We start from the raw sequence: 22,212 nt of genomic DNA, 5'->3' as shown, positions 1-22,212 counted from the left end.
GTGCCAAGGGGTTGGATGTCTTCAACTTTGCACAAGCAGCACAAATAAACAGGAATTTGAAAAACGCGGAATTCGGACCGACCAGCCTATTATTTTATTTTTTAGACCTAATTGCTTCTTCATTTAGCTTATTTTCAAGTTATTTAATTTGACGGGCTTGGGATGCAAACAGAAATTAATGTAGGCTAATGTCTTTATTTAACAATAGCAAGGCTATTTGTTTTATTTTATTGTTGTAGCCTATATGCTCAGTTCGCAAAGTTTGTGAAGAGTTCATTCTACTGACTACTTTAAATAAAATACATTTGTTGGATCATAGCGTTTGTGTTTTATTGCTGTTTAAATGTAGGCTATTATATGGCTATTTAAAACATATGTCCGGTAGTTGTTCTATATGGCTGGAATTCTGCAATATTAACGGCCATATTGGCCGTCAAGAATAAAAAGTCTAGCGTAAACTCTGATATATATACACACACAGTACCGCTCAAAATTTTTAGAACATCAAATTTTTTCCAGTTTTTATTGAAATGTACGGAGTTTAATGTCTCAATGTACTCTGAACAAATAAACAATTGGAGATAAAAAATCGTTTTGTTTAACAAAATTTTATCTACATTTTTGACTCATCAAAGTAGCCACCTTTTGCAGATATAACAGCCGAACACACTCGTAGCATTCTTTCTACAATGGAAATCAAATATTGTTTGGAAAGTTCTTCCCAACACTGTTGCAGAAGTTCTCACAAATGTGTTGCTGCTTTGCTTTCACCCTTCTGTCCAGTTCGTCCAAAACCAGCTCGATGGGATTTAAGTCTGGAGACTGTGCTGGCCATTCCATGATTTGAAGCCTACCATCTTGTTCTTTTCTTCTAAGGTAGTTCTGACATAGCCTGGAGGTATGTTTTGGGTCATTATCTTGCTGTAGGATGAACCCCTGACCAACGAGGTGTATACCAGAGGGTGTTGCATGGCACTGCAAAATGCTGTGTTAGCCGTTTTGGTTCAGGATGCCACTCACTCTGTGCATGTCGCCAGCAAAAGAGCCCCAGACCATCATGCTTCCTCCTCCATAAGACCTTCTTCCAGTCTTCAGTAGTCCACTGGTGGTGCTTCATGACCCAGGGAAGCCTCTTTTTCTTTTGCCATCTTAGCAATGGCTTTCTTACTGCCACTTGGCCTGTCAAACCTGCAGCTTGAAGTCTTCTCTTCACAGTTGAAACTGAGACTTTGACCAGTGTTAAGCTGTGCTTGAAGCTGTTGTCCTGTGAGCCACCTATAACGCAAGCTGTTGACTCTCAGAAACTTGTCTTCTGATTCTGTTGTAGCTTTGGGTCTGCCAGACCTCTTCCTGTCAGGGTTTCCTCCAGTTTCCAAGTGCCTTTTGATGGTGTAGGAAACTGTACTCACTGACACCTTGGCTTTCTTTGCAATTTCTCTAAAGACATTTCGAACTACCTTCAAGCGCCCTAGCCGGTCATTGTAACCGATAGCTCTTTAACAGCTACAATATGATAATCAAAGGCAAACCATTGTATAAAACACAGAAGTTTTATTCATGAACTTCAAATCCAACATTTACATAGCACAAATGTAGTATTTAAATTGAAATATGATTAATATTAATATTATTGCTATAAACAACAATGCACTTTTTTTGCACACACTGCAGTCAAAACATGAATAACTATATAGCCTACAATGAGCAAAAAGCTCATAAACAGCATACAATAAGATAATGAAACCAGTGTAAACGTAAATATTGGAATAATGCTCAAAAGCAATATTTTATAGTTCAAACATAACGATTGCATTCATCAAAACATAATTGTACACAAGTAAACATTTTCAACATCGTGTAAGCTTTGTTTTCAACATACACTGCTTGTATTCACTGTAGCTTTGTATTTCAAGAAGCAATTTACTATATATGTGTATGTATGTGTGTATATATATATATATAGCCTGACAGCTCGGTACAGTCCACAAAGGACACGTTTCTCCACTTTCCCTGCATGAGCATGAACCTCACACTGCATTTTGACAGCCCTCTCCAGGTGAACACTTTTACTCCACGAATATATAGAATCGCAATAAATGCTCCTCCACTGATAATGTCCGTGAATCATTATTTTGCATGCAATGTGCCCGTGCTATTGCACTCTGTACTGCAGTAGCAATCGCGTATTGATCAGTAGAGTAAAAGCACTTGGTGCCATTTGGACCTGGCGTTTCACTCAAAGCGTTTTCACACCACTGGCACAAACCCACGAATGATCTGTCATTCGCAGTATCGCTGATGCCCCTGAATCAGTCATGTTCATATACACGGCATTTCCAAAACGAGCTCTCTTCAATCTCCGTTTCCAATCCATGTTTATTTGCGGGTAATTACTGTATCCACTCAATCTGACTACAGCTGTAAGAAAATACCTGTAATGCTGTACAATGTGTGTGTTTTTCAAGCACATTAAAGACTATAGACAGGTAGAGATCGCCAGACTGACTCTATTGTAAAGGACAGGCAGGATTATATGTTATATTTGAGTTATTATGTATTTAAATGACTGGTCAAAATTACACGATTTTGGCTATTTTAGGTAAATGTGTTTATTTTCGCGTTTATGCAGCTAAAACGCCGTAGGCATGTTTAATACATATATTTAGGAAAAGTCATGAACGGGTATGCGCAGTGTATTTAGAAACCAGAGTAATTCAAATTTTAATAACCAAATCGGTCAAAGGCTCGGCGCTTCTAGTGTTAAGAGGGTGTAGTAACACAGTCTGTTCCTACACTGCTTTTATACAGACAGAGGGTTTGTAAGTAATCAACAAAAGTTGGGACACCTGTAGGAATTGTTAGCATCCACTTTCAAGGCTTAATTTACTTCCATTGCTGCAGAACAGCAGTATGTTGTTAACCCATTTGTTGACTGGTCTGCGGCTACGCGGCCCCATACACTACAAACCGCGATGCACTGTGTGTTCTGACACCTTTCTATCAGAACCAGTATTAACTTTTTCAGCAATTTGAGCTACAGTAGCTCGTCTGTTGGATCAGACCACACGGGCCAGCCTTCGCTCCCCACGTGCATCAATGAGCCTTGGCCGCCCATGACCCTATCGCCGGTTTACAGCTTGTCCTTCCTTAGACCACTTTTGATAGGTACTGAACACTACAGACCAGGAACACCCCACAAGAGCTGCAGTTTTGGAGATGCTCTGACCCAGTCGTCTAGCCGTCACAATTTGGCCCTTGTCAAAGTCGCTCAGATCCTTACGCTGCCCATTTTTCCTGCTTCTAACACATCAACTTTGAGGACAAAATGTTCACTTGCTGCCTAATATATCCCACCCACTGACAGGTGCCATGATAACGAGATTATCAGTGTTATTCACTTCACCTGTCAGTGGTCATAATGTTATGGCTGATCGGTGTATATAGTTTAATATAATTTATTCATATAATTGATCTCCCCCAGGATCTGGGGAGGTGCAGGGCAGTTTACAATATACATGTCTTTGTCTTTTATCTTAAACACATTTATGAGGCAAGATTTTGATAATAGTTTTTCTTCTGTTTGCATTTGTTAGAAGAACATTCGGCAGGGGATCGATATGGGCTGATGGTGATGTTGATATATAATATTCTTACATAAAAAAAAACAGTTAATTTAGGGTGTACTACATTGAGAGAGAACTCTTTTTGGTTTGATCATAATTACAGACAACTTAAAGCATTCACTTGATTAAATTTCAATACAAACTGGACAAAGGGGGGTGTTCTAAAACTTTTGACTGGCTGTGTACAGTAATTGAAGGCAAAAGGACAGCAACTCCTGATTTAACGAAGATTCATAATCACAAAAAAAATCTTTTTTTTTGTTTATTTTTTTTAGAAGTTTCCATGGTAGGCAGAGGAGGCTTATGTGTTTCAACTCAATGGTCTTCTTCAGAGCTTAGTCATATACTGTATATATGTAATGTTTTTTCATTGCATCAAATAATTTTCAAATTTCATACCCAGGACAACCTAAGGTATTAAGAAAACAATTACATTTTGGTTTAAATTAGAATTCAGATTGTTTTGAAATAGTCTGTAGCAAGGCCTGGAATATGAAATGCAATCAGTGTGATTGAGGGGATAGTTTTTACAGACACTTAACCTGTGTGGACTCCCTTGTAATCATCACATTTTAGTGACTTTTCATATGAAGGAAATACTTCAGAACTGCATTTCCATTTCTAACTGTCCTCAGGATTATATGCTTGTGGAACAAGAATACAGTGATTTGGGGGGCTAATCAGAAATTGATAAAATTATACATCATACTCTCCTTTCACTTGCCTGCTCAACCAGCTCATAACACAAATGATAAATGAGAAACCACCAGAAAGGAAATTAAGATTAAAAAAACACATACAATCTATTTCAAATTTGACCTAGAAAAGACCCAGTTCAATGGTACAATTGTGCTATTTGTGAAGTTCATAAATTGTATATTTGAAGAACATCATGACTACCAGTGAACAACCAGCATTGATTGCATTTTATGGTGAGGACCCAGACATCTATGTCTATTTAAAATATATATTTTAAAACTTGCTTTTACTTTTTCCTGCTGTTGCTTAAATCATGAGGTTTTTCCACTTCTGTGTCTTTTCCGATGTTTCGTTAATGCTTAAATTGTCTGCAAAAGTTGAATGACACTGTTGCCAGCAAAATCGCTGTTGATTGAAGGTCTCAGATAGTGGCGAGTGATTACCACTTTTAGGCTTACAGTGTATACAGTGGGGGAAAAAAGTATTTGATCCCCTGCTGATTTTGTACGTTTGTCCACTGACAAAGAAATGATCAGTCTATAATTTTAATGGTAGGTGTATTTTAACAGTGAGAGACAGAATAACAACAAAAAAATCCAGAAAAACGCATTTCAAAAAAGTTATACATTGATTTACATGTTAATGAGGGAAATAAGTATTTGACCCCTTCGACTTAGTACTTGGTGGCAAAACCCTTGTTGGCAATCACAGAGGTCAGACGTTTCTTGTAGTTGGCCACCAGGTTTGCACACATCTCAGGAGGGATTTTGTCCCACTCCTCTTTGCAGATCCTCTCCAAGTCATTAAGGTTTCGAGGCTGACGTTTGGCAACTCGAACCTTCAGCTCCCTCCACAGATTTTCTATGGGATTAAGGTCTGGAGACTGGCTAGGCCACTCCAGGACCTTAATGTGCTTCTTCTTGAGCCACTCCTTTGTTGCCTTGGCTGTGTGTTTTGGGTCATTGTCATGCTGGAATACCATCCACGACCCATTTTCAATGCCCTGGCTGAGGGAAGGAGGTTCTCACCCAAGATTTGACGGTACATGGCCCCGTCCATCGTCCCTTTGATGCGGTGCAGTTGTCCTGTCCCCTTAGCAGATAAACACCCCCAAAGCATAATCTTTCCACCTCCATGTTTGACGGTGGGGATGGTGTTCTTGGGGTCATTCCTCCTCCTCCAAACACGGCGAGTTGAGTTGAAGCCAAAGAGCTCGATTTTGGTCTTATTTGACCACAACACTTTCACCTAGTTCTCCTCTGAATCATTCAGATGTTCATTGGCAAACTTTAGACGGGCCTGTACATGTGCTTTCTTGAGCAGGGGGACCTTGCGGGCGCTGCAGGATTTCAGTCCTTCACGGCGTAGTGTGTAACCAATTGTTTTCTTGGTGACTATGGTCGCAGCTGCCTTGAGATCATTAACAAGATCCTCCCGTGTAGTTCTGGGCTGATTCCTCACCGTTCTCATGATCATTGAAACTCCACGAGGTGAGATCTTGCATGGAAACCCAGACCGAGGGAGACTGACAGTTATTTTGTGTTTCTTCCATTTGCGAATAATTGCACCAACTGTTGTCACCTTCTCACCAAGCTGCTTGGCGATGGTCTTGTAGCCCATTCCAGCCTTGTGTAGGTCTACAATCTTGTCCCTGACATCCTTGGACAGCTCTTTGGTCTTGGCCATGGTGGAGAGTTTGGAATCTGATTGTTTGATTCCTTCTGTGGACAGGTGTCTCTTATACAGGTAACGAGCTGAGATTAGGAGCACTCCCTTTAAGAGAGTGCCCCTAATCTCAGCTCGTTACCTGTATAAAAGACACCTTGGAGCCAGAAATCTTGCTGATTGATAGGGGATCAAATACTTATTTCCCTCATTAACATGCAAATAAATGTATAACTGGATTTTTTTGTTGTTATTCTGTCTCTCACTGTTAAAATACACCTACCATTAAAATTATAGACTGATCATTTCTTTGTCAGTGGGCAAACGTACAAAATCAGCAGGGGATCAAATACTTTTTTCCCTCACTGTATGGCTTGTAGGGTTGCCTGTTATCAAATGTTTTTTGTCTTCTTTTTTCTGACAGCTTAGCTAGTTAACTATAATAATAGCCATCGCCCATGGGTGCGTCTTTAGCTTTGTGAAGTTTCAGCTGCCAAGCGCACTGGAGGGGGAGAAAATATTCCAGGCTAATATAGATAAAGCTGCCACAGCTGCCATCCCATTGCTTAAGGTTGAGATTGAGGTTAAAGAGGTCAGTGATTTTATCTGTTTTTATTAGAAATTACTGCAGCAGGGGCAAGCTTTGTGCAAAGGCCTTCCTTTCCTGTCTGAGTAAGACATTCTGAAGGAGCAGGATCTTCTACTTTTACATCCACAAGATCAGACTCCTGTCCTGCATATTTTATCAAGCTGCAATAACTACTTAAAAATTAAAACCAAACTCCATTGTGGCAGCTGTAACAAATCTGACCAAGAATGGCAGATTAACGTCTGTTACGGTATAAGTGTGGAGTTTAACTTTACCCTCCGCAAATCCACCTGCTCCCCCCTCCTTTCCACCCCAGATTATGTGTCCCAGTTTTCCGTTTTTTAGATAACCGCAGCTTTAAGGATGATTGGAAGGACAAGTGCTGCATGCACCTGTATGCTGCGAAATTAAAATATCTAATATCTAATAATTAAGCACTTTAATTTGCCACTTTTAATACAGGCACACAATTTCCCCTATCATCACATTTTCTGCAGCACTTCTCTTTTCCACATTAGAACAGAGCTATCCTTAGCCCACAGGGCCCCTCCAAATCAGGAGCTGCCCAGAAGTGACGAAAGCGTACTCACAGATTTATGGTCGTAGGACTTCTAAAGAAACCCCTCTCCGCAATGCTCTGAGTCAGGAGATGTCCAGGTAGTTTTCAGATTAATTTAACCTTTTTGCTCAGGGATTTCCTAGAGAAAGTGTTTCAAGTACAGCACAAAAATGAAAGCCCTTGAATGAAAAATACGACATTGCTGATATGTTTTTGTATATTTATTTATTTATTTTCAAAAGCTCTCCAGCACATTTTATCTGATGTACATAATCTTAATGATTTTTTTTTCATCTTTATTTTCTATTCAATATGCCAACCTTCAGGCTTCCATGGCTAAGTGCCCCAGTTTGTCAATTGTGATTTACTTCTGAAGCCCACAATCAATTATTTACAGTGTTAGAAGAAGCTTAAAACAGCTGTAGTGACCCCAGGACTGTATGCTGTAAGCCTGCAGTGCAGCAAATGTTTGAGTTGAGAGCAAATCCACTGAGCAGTACCTTCTTGCCTTGCTCTTGTGTGATGAATTCTGCTGATAATGTAAATGGGAAGAAAATTATAGGAAATATAAACATAAACATCCTGCGAAAGTAGCCTACAGGCATTTAACAATAAAGTTTATGGCAGTTGATAATGCTGAATTACTTTTTAAAACGTATAACCGTGTTAAAGTTTGGGATTTTTAGTAGAAAAGTACACAAACACATAAAGTAGGTGATAGCTACAGTGGGGGAAAAAAGTATTTGATCCCCTGCTGATTTTGTACGTTTGCCCACTGACAAGGAAATGATCAGTCTATAATTTTAATGGTAGGTGTATTTTAACAGTGAGAGACAGAATAACAACAAAAAAATCCAGAAAAACGCATTTCAAAAAAGTTATAAATTGATTTGCATGTTAATGAGGGAAATAAGTATTTGACCCCTTCGACTTAGTACTTGGTGGCAAAACCCTTGTTGGCAATCACAGAGGTCAGACGTTTCTTGTAGTTGGCCACCAGGTTTGCACACATCTCAGGAGGGATTTTGTCCCACTCCTCTTTGCAGATCCTCTCCAAGTCATTAAGGTTTCGAGGCTGACGTTTGGCAACTCGAACCTTCAGCTCCCTCCACAGATTTTCTATGGGATTAAGGTCTGGAGACTGGCTAGGCCACTCCAGGACCTTAATGTGCTTCTTCTTGAGCCACTCCTTTGTTGCCTTGGCTGTGTGTTTTGGGTCATTGTCATGCTGGAATACCATCCACGACCCATTTTCAATGCCCTGGCTGAGGGAAGGAGGTTCTCACCCAAGATTTGACGGTACATGGCCCCGTCCATCGTCCCTTTGATGCGGTGCAGTTGTCCTGTCCCCTTAGCAGATAAACACCCCCAAAGCATAATCTTTCCACCTCCATGTTTGACGGTGGGGATGGTGTTCTTGGGGTCATTCCTCCTCCTCCAAACACGGCGAGTTGAGTTGAAGCCAAAGAGCTCGATTTTGGTCTTATTTGACCACAACACTTTCACCTAGTTCTCCTCTGAATCATTCAGATGTTCATTGGCAAACTTCAGACGGGCCTGTACATGTGCTTTCTTGAGCAGGGGAACCTTGCGGGCGCTGCAGGATTTCAGTCCTTCACGGCGTAGTGTGTAACCAATTGTTTTCTTGGTGACTATGGTCGCAGCTGCCTTGAGATCATTAACAAGATCCTCCCATGTAGTTCTGGGCTGATTCCTCACCGTTCTCATGATCATTGAAACTCCACAAGGTGAGATCTTGCATGGAAACCCAGACCGAGGGAGACTGACAGTTATTTTGTGTATAATAATCACACCAACTGTTGTCACCTTCTCACCAAGCTGCTTGGCGATGGTCTTGTAGCCCATTCCAGCCTTGTGTAGGTCTACAGTCTTGTCCCTGACATCCTTGGACAGCTCTTTGGTCTTGGCCATGGTGGAGAATTTGGAATCTGATTGATTACTTCTGTGGACAGGTGTCTTTTATACAGGTAACGAGCTGAGATTAGGAGAACTCTCTTAAAGGGAGTGCTCCTAATCTCAGCTCGTTACCTGTATAAAACATTATGCTTTGGGGGTGTTTTTCTGCTAAGGGGACAGGACAACTGCACCGCATCAAAGGGACGATGGACGGGGCCATGTACCGTCAAATCTTGGGTGAGAACCTCCTTCCCTCACCAGGGCATTGAAAATGGGTCGTGGATGGGTATTCCAGCATGATAATGACCCAAAACACACAGCCAAGGCAACAAAGGAGTGGCTCAAGAAGAAGCACATTAAGGTCCTGGAGTGGCCTAGCCAGTTCCTGACCTTAATCCCATAGAAAATCTGTGGAGGGAGCTGAAGGTTCGAGTTGCCAAACGTCAGCCTCGAAACCTTAATGACTTGGAGAGGATCTGCAAAGAGGAGTGGGACAAAATCCCTCCTGAGATGTTTGCAAACCTGGTGGCCAACTACAAGAAATGTCTGACCTCAGTGATTGCCAACAAGGGTTTTGCCACCAAGTACTAAGTCGAAGGGGTCAAATACTTATTTCCCTCATTAACATGCAAATCAGTTTATAACTTTTTTGAAATGCATTTTTCTGGATTTTTTTGTTGTTATTCTGTCTCTCACTGTTAAAATACACCTACCATTAAAATTATAGACTGATCATTTCTTTGTCAGTGGGCAAACGTACAAAATCAGCAGGGGATCAAATACTTTTTTCCCTCACTGTAGATAACTTTATTTGTCTATCACATTTACTTTAAATGAGCCTTCATTGTGTCACGGTCTTCATAATGACGTTTACAACCATGCTTAGCACATAAATAAAAATACTAATGAAGCTTATTTCTGTAACACTACCCATTGTTCGGTCAGTTATTTTCTACGCTTGGTACTGCTTTTTTTTTTTTAAAGGCACCATATTACTATCCCAGAATCCCCCTGTCATAGATCTTCTGACTTTGGCTTCACTTGGCACAAGTTTGGAGTGACATTTTCTATTGGCCTGATCTGCCCAGAGACACAGTAGACTTTTTTTCTTAGTTCAGAATTGAAAATAAATACATACAAATGCTAATTATATGTATCTGAGTGAATGCAAAGTAACATGCTGGATGTAAGAGCTAAGCTGCTCCCTCCTCCAGTTACCCAGTCCACTTGCAAGACAAACTACCAGTTCTCTGTCCCATGTAATTGAAGATTAGTATATTTACTTAGCAAAACAATTACAATGCCTTTCAAAAAGGGGTTGAATAATTTATTTCCAGTGACACCAAAAGCACAATTATACTCAGTACTCCATTGATTCTTCTGCAAAACAGGGCAAAGAGGTGAACAAAACTGCTTGAGATACTTCCCAGAATAATTAAATTTTGCGGGGTAAAAATAGTATTTGTGTAGTGTTAGATATATGGATAACTTGTAATTGCATCAGCAAATGACTTGCTGATGCCTTCAAAATAAGTGTTTTCTAGAATGAAAGTATGTATTTGTAAGTAGTGAATCTAAAAGAAAACGGTATGTGAAGATTAATGGTATTTACTTCGTTTTAAACTATCCTCTCACCTGAAACAAAGGACAAATGTATTTTGCTGCTTAAGTCTTAATTATATTTTTTATATAATTTTTTTTAACAGAGGCTACTGCTTATTAAAGGACGAAAGTGGAGGAGGTGCAGATGTGTTACTGACATAGAATGTGCTGCGTATCATTTCAAAATTACAGTTTCTCTTTATTTAGGCGGAACAGTCTGCTAAATCAAAGACAATTAACCCTGCTCTGTTGTGTCCCATGCTAATGAGTCTGCACACTTGGAATTAATTTATAAAGCATAATAAAGAGAGAGCATGTCTTTATTTTCTGTACTGCGCACATCTTAAAAAGTAAGGGGAACAAACACACACACACACACACACACATAGAAACAAGGACCACAGACATCAAAGGTTCTTGACAAAGGAGGCCTGCTGCTACCTGTTTGTCACTCAGTGTGGTCATATGCTACAATCTGGCAGAGCTGATGCTCCTGAGAGAGAGAGAGAGAGAGAGAGAGAGAGAGAGAGAGAGAGAGAGAGAGAGAGAGAGAGAGAGAGAGAGAGAGAGAGAGAGAGAGAGAGAGAGAGAGAGAGAGAGAGAGAGAGAGAGAGAGAGAGAGAGAGAGAGAGAGAGAGAGAGAGAGAGAGAGAGAGAGAGAGAGAGAGTGTTTTCTGTATGCATGATTGAGGAACATTTCTATTTGATTGTAAGAGCAGTATAGGAACTCCAGTTTATGTGCTTGCCTTTTCTAGCACCTGGAACTAGTAGTAACTTGGGAATATATATATATATATATATATATATATATATATATATATATATATATATTATACTGTGTAGATATATATGCATATATATAGAGAGAGGAAGAAAGAGAGACAAAAAGAGCATTTCTAGCACTGTTTCTGACACGGAGGATGGTCGGGCTGTGGTGGATTTCTGCATGGGGTCTAGCAAAAGGATCATCATCTTCTGCTACAGGCCGTCACGCTGAAATATCGGGTGAAAGCTGGTGTGAGATATGAGCGCTAAGCATTACTCTGACTGGATCCCTTACAGGTACTGCCATCTGATGTGTTTGCATGTGCTGCTGTCCGTCTGGGGCTCACTGTGCTGGTTTGCAGGCAGCTTCGCAGGTTGGGGAATCCAATTTAGGAGATGGTAGAAAAGTTCTGTTGTGTGAGTAGTGCATTTTGGTGTTTTTGCTCAGGGAGTGAGCTGGAGACGTGGCTGAGAAAGTTGAGCGCAATCATTACTGTTCTGACATATTTAGATAATTAGATTAGTGGGAAATGGACAGGTAACTTGTGAAAATAAATTGTTTCTTTCACTGTTACAGGCTGAAGTAATGAACTTGTTTGTTTAGCTTGTGCCATTCAGTACATAGAGATTTAGACACAGATTATTGTAAAACAAAAATACAAATTTACTTAGGTCCTGTTAACATATCCGATAATGTCTCATTTGTGTTTGGATTTGATTAATTGATATTTTATGCCAAACTCATACAGAAAAAAGGTTACTGTCTTTGCTTGATATTAACAGTTATTACTTGAATTGTGATCACTTCACGTCATGTTAACATTTACAGTTTACCTATGTGCATAAAACAAATGGCTAACATTTTAAGTAGTCTTGTACAAAGTGTTCTTATTTACCATGTAATAGTTTTATTGTGGAAAGGTGAACATCGTTTGTATGTGTGTGGTTGTCCTTTGCTGAGCTCTTTCAGTCGAACAATAAGTCCCTTTTAGATGTAATAATGTTTAATATGTACAGAGTCATATGCTTGACTTACATCAATAGGGTTAACCAATTATCCCTGTATTAATTAACAGTTTGAGGCATCTTGTGTGAAAAAGTTAGACGTGTGGCTGTACTTGATAGCTTTGTGGGGCTGTGCTGCTGCTGCTGCTGCTGCTGCTGCTTCTGTGGAGAATCCCCCCTTCCCACCCCACATTGCCATGGTTGCACTGCTCTGTCTCTTCCCATTGGATGGTGGTTGCTATAAGTTACCAAGCCTGCTTGCCACCTATTTTGTCGAGGCTTTGCGTCACGAGTGCAGGCCTCCTATCATTGGGCACTGGCAGTTGTATTAGGCCTGGGTGTCTTTAAGAGGTTATGACTGCTATTTCTAAGAAACCTTGGCTTCAGGGTCATATGAGGAACAGACACTTCTCACCACAAATAGATAATACTGACGACTCCGAAACTCCAGTGTAAAGGACTACGCAAAAGGATTTGTCATTACATTATTCTCTTCTTTAGCACTGTCGGTCGATTTTAAAGCCTGTTTGATTACATAATATTTACAGTGTGAATTGAGGCTGCCACTAACTTCATATGGTTTTGTTTTTCAGAATTTTTTAGGGTGTATTATCATTTAATGAGCACATGTGGTACACATGAATGGCAGGTCTTGGAGAGGTGGATTGTAATATTCACAGTTTAGCAGTTCGCTTATGACATCAATAGTATGCTTGTGCTTGCCTAGCAAATATTTGGTTACTAAATAATGCATGTAAAGAGTATCTAGTTATAAAGCAAAATCTGTACTTCTGCAATTTTAATGACATAAAAAAAAAAATATATATATATATATATATATATATATATATATTTTTTTTTTTTTCCTGTAAGTCAAGCTGTTTCAGTCTCTTAAAGCAGGGATGTAATGAATGCTCATTAAATTGTATCACTTTGCTGCTGCTTTAGTATAAAATGCTGAAATAAAGCGTTTCTTTTTTTGTCAGTTCCAGAGACAGTGAAGTAATGGCACTTTCCTCACATGCAGAAATATATATTTTGTATATGTGTGTGTATCTAGATGCACACACAGTGTGACAGACTAACACATCTAAAGCACATCATACACTTATGTACTGTAGCTCTAAATTGGATAAGACTTTTTTATTTTATGTTTTGCAGATGTGTGGAAGCTCATTACTGGTTTTAATTACAATCTGCCTTTGATTTTATCCAAAGATTGTAATTAAATGAATATATCAACACTGAAGTTTGTCAATTTGTCACACTCTTGCTATTGAGTTGCTGTTGGTTTAGATGCCCTTCATGGTTGGTTTCCCAGCTAGATTGCCTTGAACCATGAAAATTTCATATGCCAGATGTGGCATGCTATGAAGAATGTATGACTCTGACTAAAATTTAACTAGAAATTGTCTGAACTCTAAATCCAAAATTCAGCCATTCTCATTAAAGCTTGATGCAGTTGCAGTGGTTTCTTGGATACATGGATTCGATATCTGCAGGCTATAAAGACGTGTTCCCTAAAGTGTTACCACAATAAACACTTTACCACACACTGCACAAAGTGAGCCAATGATATAGAGTTTCCAGCACAGTAAATTATGTAACAATGTGAGACTTGTCTTTAACCTATTCCCTAGTGGTATTTCTTAGAAATATTGTTGCACTGCTTTAAACTTCCAAGTGAATGTCTTTTTTTTTCTTTTTCTCTCTCTCTATATATATTGTTCTGAGGTCATACCATAGAGGACAGGTTATTTACCATATAGAGTATCAAAAACACTATTAAACATGTGAACTGCATGGAGATATTCAACTATGGCACAATTAGATTTATTGTATAGTTTGCATAATGCATCATGACTTTCAAAGGATTATGCATGAAAAACATTAGTACTTTCAAAGAAAAACGATATCGATATCGATATTTTCGATCATTAATATATATTTACATTTATTTTCATATAAATTAGTGAGTGATGTCATTCATTTGGGTAGCATTGGGAGATTTTGTTATATGTGTGAGTTCCCATCCAAGACAGATCCTGTAATTCACTGTAGATGGCAGATATTCAAAGATTAATAGCATCCAGGGAGTTTCATAATGAGGAAGTCTAGTCAATTCTCCTTTACTGGAGAAATAAGTTGATGAAGATCCCATTCATGTAGCATTAGCATAGTAAAAATAAATCCATAATGTAAATGCCTGTTTAAGCCATCGTTCATGTTGAAATGTTACATTTATCTTTTTTAGCTTTAGGTTTTAAATGATGTGTGCCTAGATTGTGGAGATAATAATGGAGCACCCACTTTTACCTTTCAACTGGAAGGCAAGTGGAGGGGGGTGACCTTTGCCATCATAGCTGAAATTAAATCATTACCCACTGAAATGACTTGGTTATGTACTGTACCAGCCTAAACATGCAAGGTTTCCTTTCACAGTGTATCACCCTCATGCACTGATATCACAAAGAGGCATTGGACTGGGAGGTGATTGATAAAGTTAATGACAACAGGAATACACCACACTGGATTTTTCTGGGAGACACCATCTGTGCTCCTACTGTGCCAGCCACATGGTTGGGTACTAGATGGCAGAACAAAGCTGGTGCAGACCTCCAGGTGGTGTCTTATTCTAATGCTTTTGTCCTACAGCTGCCAGCGGGATATTTTAATTGGCATTTAATTGGAAAGCACTCATGGAGAATTTTCATTATAATTTCCAAGAATACAAATTAGGCTCAATCAATGCATCATCATATCTGATGACCAAATATGGATTCGAGCAGAAGAAGGCTCTTAACTTTGACTTCATTTGACCTTGTTTGGTGTGAGGAATAACAAGAAAACACAACAAACAGGCTGATGATAAAACTACTACTACTACTGCTACTATTGCTACTAATAATAATCTAATAATAACAATGCAAATCAATTGATTTGATATTTTATCTAATCATTTTCTTACAAATATTTCCCAACATTTAAACCAATGTTACCTTACAATAATTGATTTTGAGTTTCAGTATTTTAAAATAAAATATCAAATAACAAGATTTAAATGTACCATTTGAAATTCAGTAATGAGAGAATTCTTTTTGCCAGTCACTGTATATATACATACTTTTTTCCCTCACTGTATGTATGTATTTGATCCCCTGCTGATTTTGTATGTTTGTCCACTGACAAAGAAATGATCAGTCTTAGTATTTGATCCCCTATCAATCAGCAAGATTTCTGGCTCCCAGGTGTCTTTTATACAGGTAACGAGCTGAGATTAGGAGAACTCTCTTAAAGGGAGTGCTCCTAATCTCAGCTCGTTACCTGTATAAAAGACACCTGTCCACAGAAGTAATCAATCAGATTCCAAACTCTCCACCATGACCAAGACCAAAGAGCTGTCCAAGGATGTCAGGGACAAGATTGTAGACCTACACAAGGCTGGAATGGGCTACAAGACCATCGCCAAGCAGCTTGGTGAGAAGGTGACAACAGTTGGTGTGATTATTATACACAAAATAACTGTCAGTCTCCCTCGGTCTGGGGCTCCATGCAAGATCTCACCTTGTGGAGTTTCAATGATCATGAGAACGGTGAGGAATCAGCCCAGAACTACATGGGAGGATCTTGTTAATGATCTCAAGGCAGCTGGGACCATAGTCACCAAGAAAACAATTGGTAACACACTACGCCGTGAAGGACTGAAATCCTGCAGCGCCCGCAAGGTCCCCCTGCTCAAGAAAGCACATGTACAGGCCCGTCTGAAGTTTGCCAATGAACATCTGAATGATTCAGAGGAGAACTGGGTGAAAGTGTTGTGGTCAGATGAGACCAAAATCGAGCTCTTTGGCATCAACTCAGCTTGCCCTGTTTGGAGGAGGAGGAATGACCCCAAGAACACCATCCCCACCGTCAAACATGGAGGTGGAAACATTATGCTTTGGGGGTGTTTTTCTGCTAAGGGGACAGGACAACTGCACCGCATCAAAGGGACGATGGACGGGGCCATGTACCGTCAAATCTTGGGTGAGAACCTCCTTCCCTCAGCCAGGGCATTGAAAATGGGTCGTGGATGGGTATTCCAGCATGACAATGACCCAAAACACACAGCCAAGGCAACAAAGGAGTGGCTCAAGAAGAAGCACATTAAGGTCCTGGAGTGGCCTAGCCAGTCTCCAGACTGGAGAGGATCTGCAAAGAGGAGTGGGACAAAATCCCTCCTGAGATGTGTGCAAACCTGGTGGACAACTACAAGAAACGTCTGACCTCTGTGATTGCCAACAAGGGTTTTGCCACCAAGTACTAAGTCGAAGGGGTCAAATACTTATTTCCCTCATTAACATGCAAATCAATTTATAACTTTTTTGAAATGCGTTTTTCTGGATTTTTGTGTTGTTATTCTGTCTCTCACTGTTAAAATACACCTACCATTAAAATTATAAACTGATCATTTCTCTGTCAGTGGGCAAACGTACAAAATCAGCAGGGGATCAAATACTTTTTTCCCCCACTGTACATACATAGTGCTGCTTTAAAAGTCTAATTGCCCTCCCTTTCAGAAATAAAAGTGCTTTTCATTACTATTGTTTGAACGTATGGGTCAATTTTGTGTTAAAATTTGTCAAATCCTCAGCAAAACAAAAATATAAAAATTACTAAATCACAGGAAATGCTGTATAGATGTCTATGGTACCATGTACCCTGTGGTCAGAGAGATACTATAAGAACCCAGTACACAACTTCAACTTCTTTAAAAAAAGTTAGCAAGAGAGCACAGTGAGAGAGGCTTGGTTTAATTAAATACTGATTGCTCTTCACTGCATGTGTTTAATAAAAAAAGGAAAAAAAAAGAAAAAAGTAAGTCACTTGCTTGGATTTGTAGGAAATTGTAATTGTAGTGTTCTAAAAATAAAGAACATTTACCTTTAATTTCCTGTTTTGAAGAGGACCCATCTCCTGGTGAAATTAAATCCCCCAGACGATCGGGGATTATGCAGTTTATATTATATAGGCTATATAAGGTATAAACTCTGACAGGTGGGGAGATGTATTAATATATAGGCTATATAGGGATCAGCTTCCTTTTCTAATATGAAGGAGGCATTGCATCTAAAACTCATAGGAAACTAAGAAAAACAGGTTATTATTATTAATAATAATAATAATATTATTAATTATTAAACTACTTAGTACACATGTCCCATAATGTTCATCATGATAGTGTTGACGTCACTCAAGATTGGACTGCCATTAGTCGAGAGCCACGCATCTCTCAAGCGACATGCCCCACACGTGTGCGCTGGCGTGTCCTGAGGTTTACGCTTTTGAAAGACAACAGATTGGAAGCATATCAAAATTATATTATTTACCCAAAATTATTTTATTTCCCCTTTGACCTTGATGTATTTTAATTGGCTTCATTATTATTCTGAACAAGAACAATGAAAATGTATATTATTGAATCGAACAGAGGTAACTCAAGAGATGGTAATTTAAAGCAAGAAGTGACAAGATTCATTCATACACCTATTAGAACACAGGGGTGGAAAGTAACGAATTATAACTACTCTCGTTCCTGTAATTGAGTAGCTTTTTCGTGTACTTGTACTTTTTTTTTTACATTTGGTAATTTTACTTTTACTTAAGTATGTTTGAGTTAAGTATTGTACTTCGCTACTTTTAAAAGGGCATTCGTTACAGAGTACAAATTGTCACGATAAAAAAAGGCTGACATACAAATAGAGCAATAAATGAAGGAGCAATATATTCACATTTCAAGCATTCCGCCCAAAACACTCAACAGGCCAATCAAATTGTGTGTTGTAATAGTTACGGTTGGTCAGTCAATTAATCAAATATTTGATGTCAGTCATCCAGTCCAGCAGCAATAAGGTATGTTAAGCAGTTAGCTACGAGTATTAGTGATTAGGGGTGTACATTTGTAAATTGAAATCGAAGATCGATCGAATTGAGCGTTTGATTTAGACCATTGAATTTAAAATTTCATACTTTCCTTTGAAATTCAATTTTGTTCACATTACAATACAGGTCTCTGGATCAATGCGTTGATCAGTCACCTGTTTGATCATGAATTATTTTATATTATAGGGCACTCTAGTGTTGAAAAGCATGTTTACTGCATTGATGTACGCAGCTGTAATTGAGACGGAGCCATTTCAAAGCGCTTTCACGTTGAATAATACTATAGGCTATGTGATATTTCAGTTTTCTGCTAATTTTATAACTGGCTCTTTGTTTTATAATTGTATATGTCTGCTAAGATATGTGCATACCGATTTATACAATGTATTGTGTAAAGTTTGTTTTATTTTTATTTTTCTTGTTTATGTGCACCTTTTGATACACAATTGAAGAATCGCAGTCTGCCTGTCCTCTGATCGGCTCGGCAAGTTTCTAACCTTCCTTAGAATTCAGTCATGAAACTCCAGAAAAACTGTTCATGCAAAACTAGAACTACTTAAAGTTCATTAAAGTGCGTTTCATAAGAGTAGACCTTACTGTTAATTTACTGGTAGTACACTGTTATTGTGGATTTTCTGGCTGTCAGTGTTAAAATAATTGTTTGATTTTTGTAAAGAAAGGTTAAAAATTGTGTGAAGAAAAATAACATTGAAAATGTAACCGAATCGAAAATGTGTGGAATCGTTACACCATTATTAGAGAGCAAACATTTGAAGAGCTTCGTGACGAAACATGCTAAAAGCCAATTCCACACATAATTTAACTATTGCTATGTATACTCCTAGAGGAGGGGTTCCCAAAGTGTGGCCCGTGGGCCAAATGCGGCCCTCGAGGCTGTTTGGTGCAGCCCCCCCACAGCCAACCTTCAACCAGCCCTTTTCTGAAGCTTTACTATATTTATACATTTTATGGCATTTTCTGTTACAAATTGCACATGCAATTTGGTGGAAATTAATAAAACCACAATTAAAGTTATTAAATGTTCCCTAAAAGAAATGTATAGGAATTAAAATCAGTGGTTCATTTTCTACTGCGGCCCCCCATCCCATGCAACCTCTGGAAATTGGCCCTCCATCACCAGACATTGGGAACCCCTGTCCTAGATGATACATTTTTCACATAGAATACACAGTTTAATCTAAAATGAGTTATATGTCTTGTAATCCCAATGTTCATTTTTTTTTTTTTTTCAAAACACGGCATTTGACATTCCTGATTTATATCAAGACGCACTATATCCATTTTAGCCAATCAGCATCGTGCTCGTTTTCAAAATAGCACCGATCTCTGAAATGGTAACCGTTCACACGATCGCAATGAATACATCATTCAGCAATGTTGACGAAATGTCAGACCAGATCACAAATTACAAACCCGTACTTCATAGCAATTTGCTTTTTGTAAAGAGATGTTTCTGTAAAATACAGGGACAGACTAAAACTAATGACAAAACAGAATGCCCATAGACTGCAATGGGGAAAATGGAAGGACAGTCTATATCTCCAAATCCTACATAGGAATCCTAAAAACCCGAATACACTTTTGTTTTAAATAACCTACTATATAAAATAAAATTGGAATGACAGCTGATTTCTATGGAATGACAGGCATGGAATATTGAAAACATATCACAAATAGGATTGACTGCCTATATCTCCAAATCCTAGACTGGGATTCTAAAATCCTGAATACGCTTTCTTTACAATAACCTATAAAACAAAAAAGTGGAATGACATGGAATGACAGCTGATTTACATGGAATGTCAGGCCTGGAATACCAAAAACACACTAAAAACATAATAGGATCGTTTTCACAGAACAGAAATATTTTGATTTAAAAGCAGGTCTCACAAATGAAATACTGGAAGTTTTATGGTGTTTATGGTATAGAAAGCAGCTGTCCACTTTTATATAGTAGGTTATTTTAAAGAAAGTGTATTAAGGATTGTAGGATTCCTGTGTGGGATTTGGAGATATAGACTGTCCTTCCGTTTTCCCCATTGTAGTCATTCTGTTTTGTCATTAGTTTTAGTCTGTCCCAAATATGGCCTCCTGTTCTGACCAGTGAGTTCCCCCGCAATAAACTAACAATAATGTTATATCAACATTTATTTGTGTTCTAGGTAAGGTGATATTGTGATTTTATTTGTATTTATTCAAATATCAGCAACAGCCATTTAGAAATAATAATAACAAAAACTTTTAAATAAATAAAAACGTTAGTTTATTGTTACATATATCTGCACTCTGGCCATGATTGACATACATATACATACAGACGGGTGACAAATGAAAGGATAGACACACATAAAGTGTCTCCGTAAGGTATTGGGCCCCATGAGCTGCCAGAACAGCTTCAATGCTCTTGGCACAGATTCTATGAGTCTATTGGAGGCATGAACACCATTCTTCCAAAAGATATTCCCTCATTTGGGGTTTTGATGATGGTGGTGGAGAGCACTGTATAACACGTTGGTTCAAAATCTCCCATAGGTGTTCAACTGGGTTGAGATCTGGTGACTGTGAAGGCCATAGCATATGATTCACATAATTTTCATACTCCTCAAACCATTCAGTGACCCTCGTGTCCTGTGGATGGGGGCATTGTCATCCTGGAAGAGACCACTCCCATCAGGATAGCAATGTGTCATGATAGGATAAAGGTCATCACTCAGAATAACTTTGTAATGATTTGTAGTGACCCCTCCCTCAAAGGCAGGGATTCCCAACCCTGGTCGTGGAAAAGACCCTACATTGCCAGTTTGTGTTCCAACTCAATTACTTAATTGAACCATTAATTGAATAATGATTTCCTAAATCGGGGCCTTTTCATTATTTTAACCAGTAGGGGTTTTAAAATAAGTATAGAATTGTATAAATCACTTATTAAAGAACAAACCCTTTAATTACCCAATTAAAAAAAGGCATATCTTAGCAGATTATTACTTCAGTTAAGGTTCAATTAAATAATTGAGAACTCGGTTGGAACCTGAGGAAGGATAAAAGTTAAAAACTATGTTTTAATTTGGTGTATTAAATGTTTAATGATGAGAAAGTACATTTAAAGTAATTTAAATTTGGTTAGCACAATTTTAATAAGACAGTTTTGGGAAATTATGTGATGACCCACAATATTTTTATATCATCTTTGATTCTCTCTGAAATTGGTCTCTGATTTGAACAAAAACAAAGTGTGTAACGTCAAGACTCACAGCGTAATCTACTTATAAAAATCGCAATTGTATAAAAAAAATTCCACGGTCTGCCTGTACATAAAATCGGCCAAATAATTATATTTTTGTAGAATGACATTCAATTTAAACTGAAGAAATGTGGTAAAACATTTTTATTTAAATCCGATCATTAAATGTTGAATGTGGCATTTTGACGCAGAATACAGCAACATATACTCCTTATATAAGACAGTCACAGTATAAACAATTCCAGACAGTAGGTTAAATAGATTAACTTTTCTCTACAGACTAATAAAAGCAGGCATTTGAGTACAAAGACGGGAATTAATGTATTATCTTCAGCACTTCGTGTCTTTTGTTGACCTTTAGAAATTGTGCCTCATATGTTTGCATTGGTTTATTGGGTGTTCATAAGAGAACACCAGTATCAATAACGCTAATGAATGATGGCCAATGATATTGCCTGAACGTACGTGATAATCTGCTTTACTTTACCTTATAACTACTTTTCTTTTGTAGGCTTTTTAAGTTTCTTCAATTTAATTGTGTAAAAATGTACAGCTTGAGTCATAATGAGATTTAATAATGTCTGCAATTATTACGCTTTTTCTT

The 22,212-nt window shown here is 38.4% G+C and overlaps 1 protein-coding gene across 1 annotated transcript in view; it reads left to right on the top strand.

Annotated features, from left to right (window-relative positions):
• tub (TUB bipartite transcription factor) overlaps nucleotides 1–22,212 on the top strand; it is a 91,762-nt gene that overhangs the window by 42,212 nt on the left and 27,338 nt on the right. The gene's annotated exons all lie outside the window — the stretch shown is intronic.

The sequence above is a fragment of the Amia ocellicauda genome, chromosome 4 (genome assembly GCF_036373705.1).
Source record: "Amia ocellicauda isolate fAmiCal2 chromosome 4, fAmiCal2.hap1, whole genome shotgun sequence".
NCBI lineage: Eukaryota > Metazoa > Chordata > Actinopteri > Amiiformes > Amiidae > Amia > Amia ocellicauda.
This window is presented reverse-complemented; position numbering and strand designations above follow the sequence as displayed.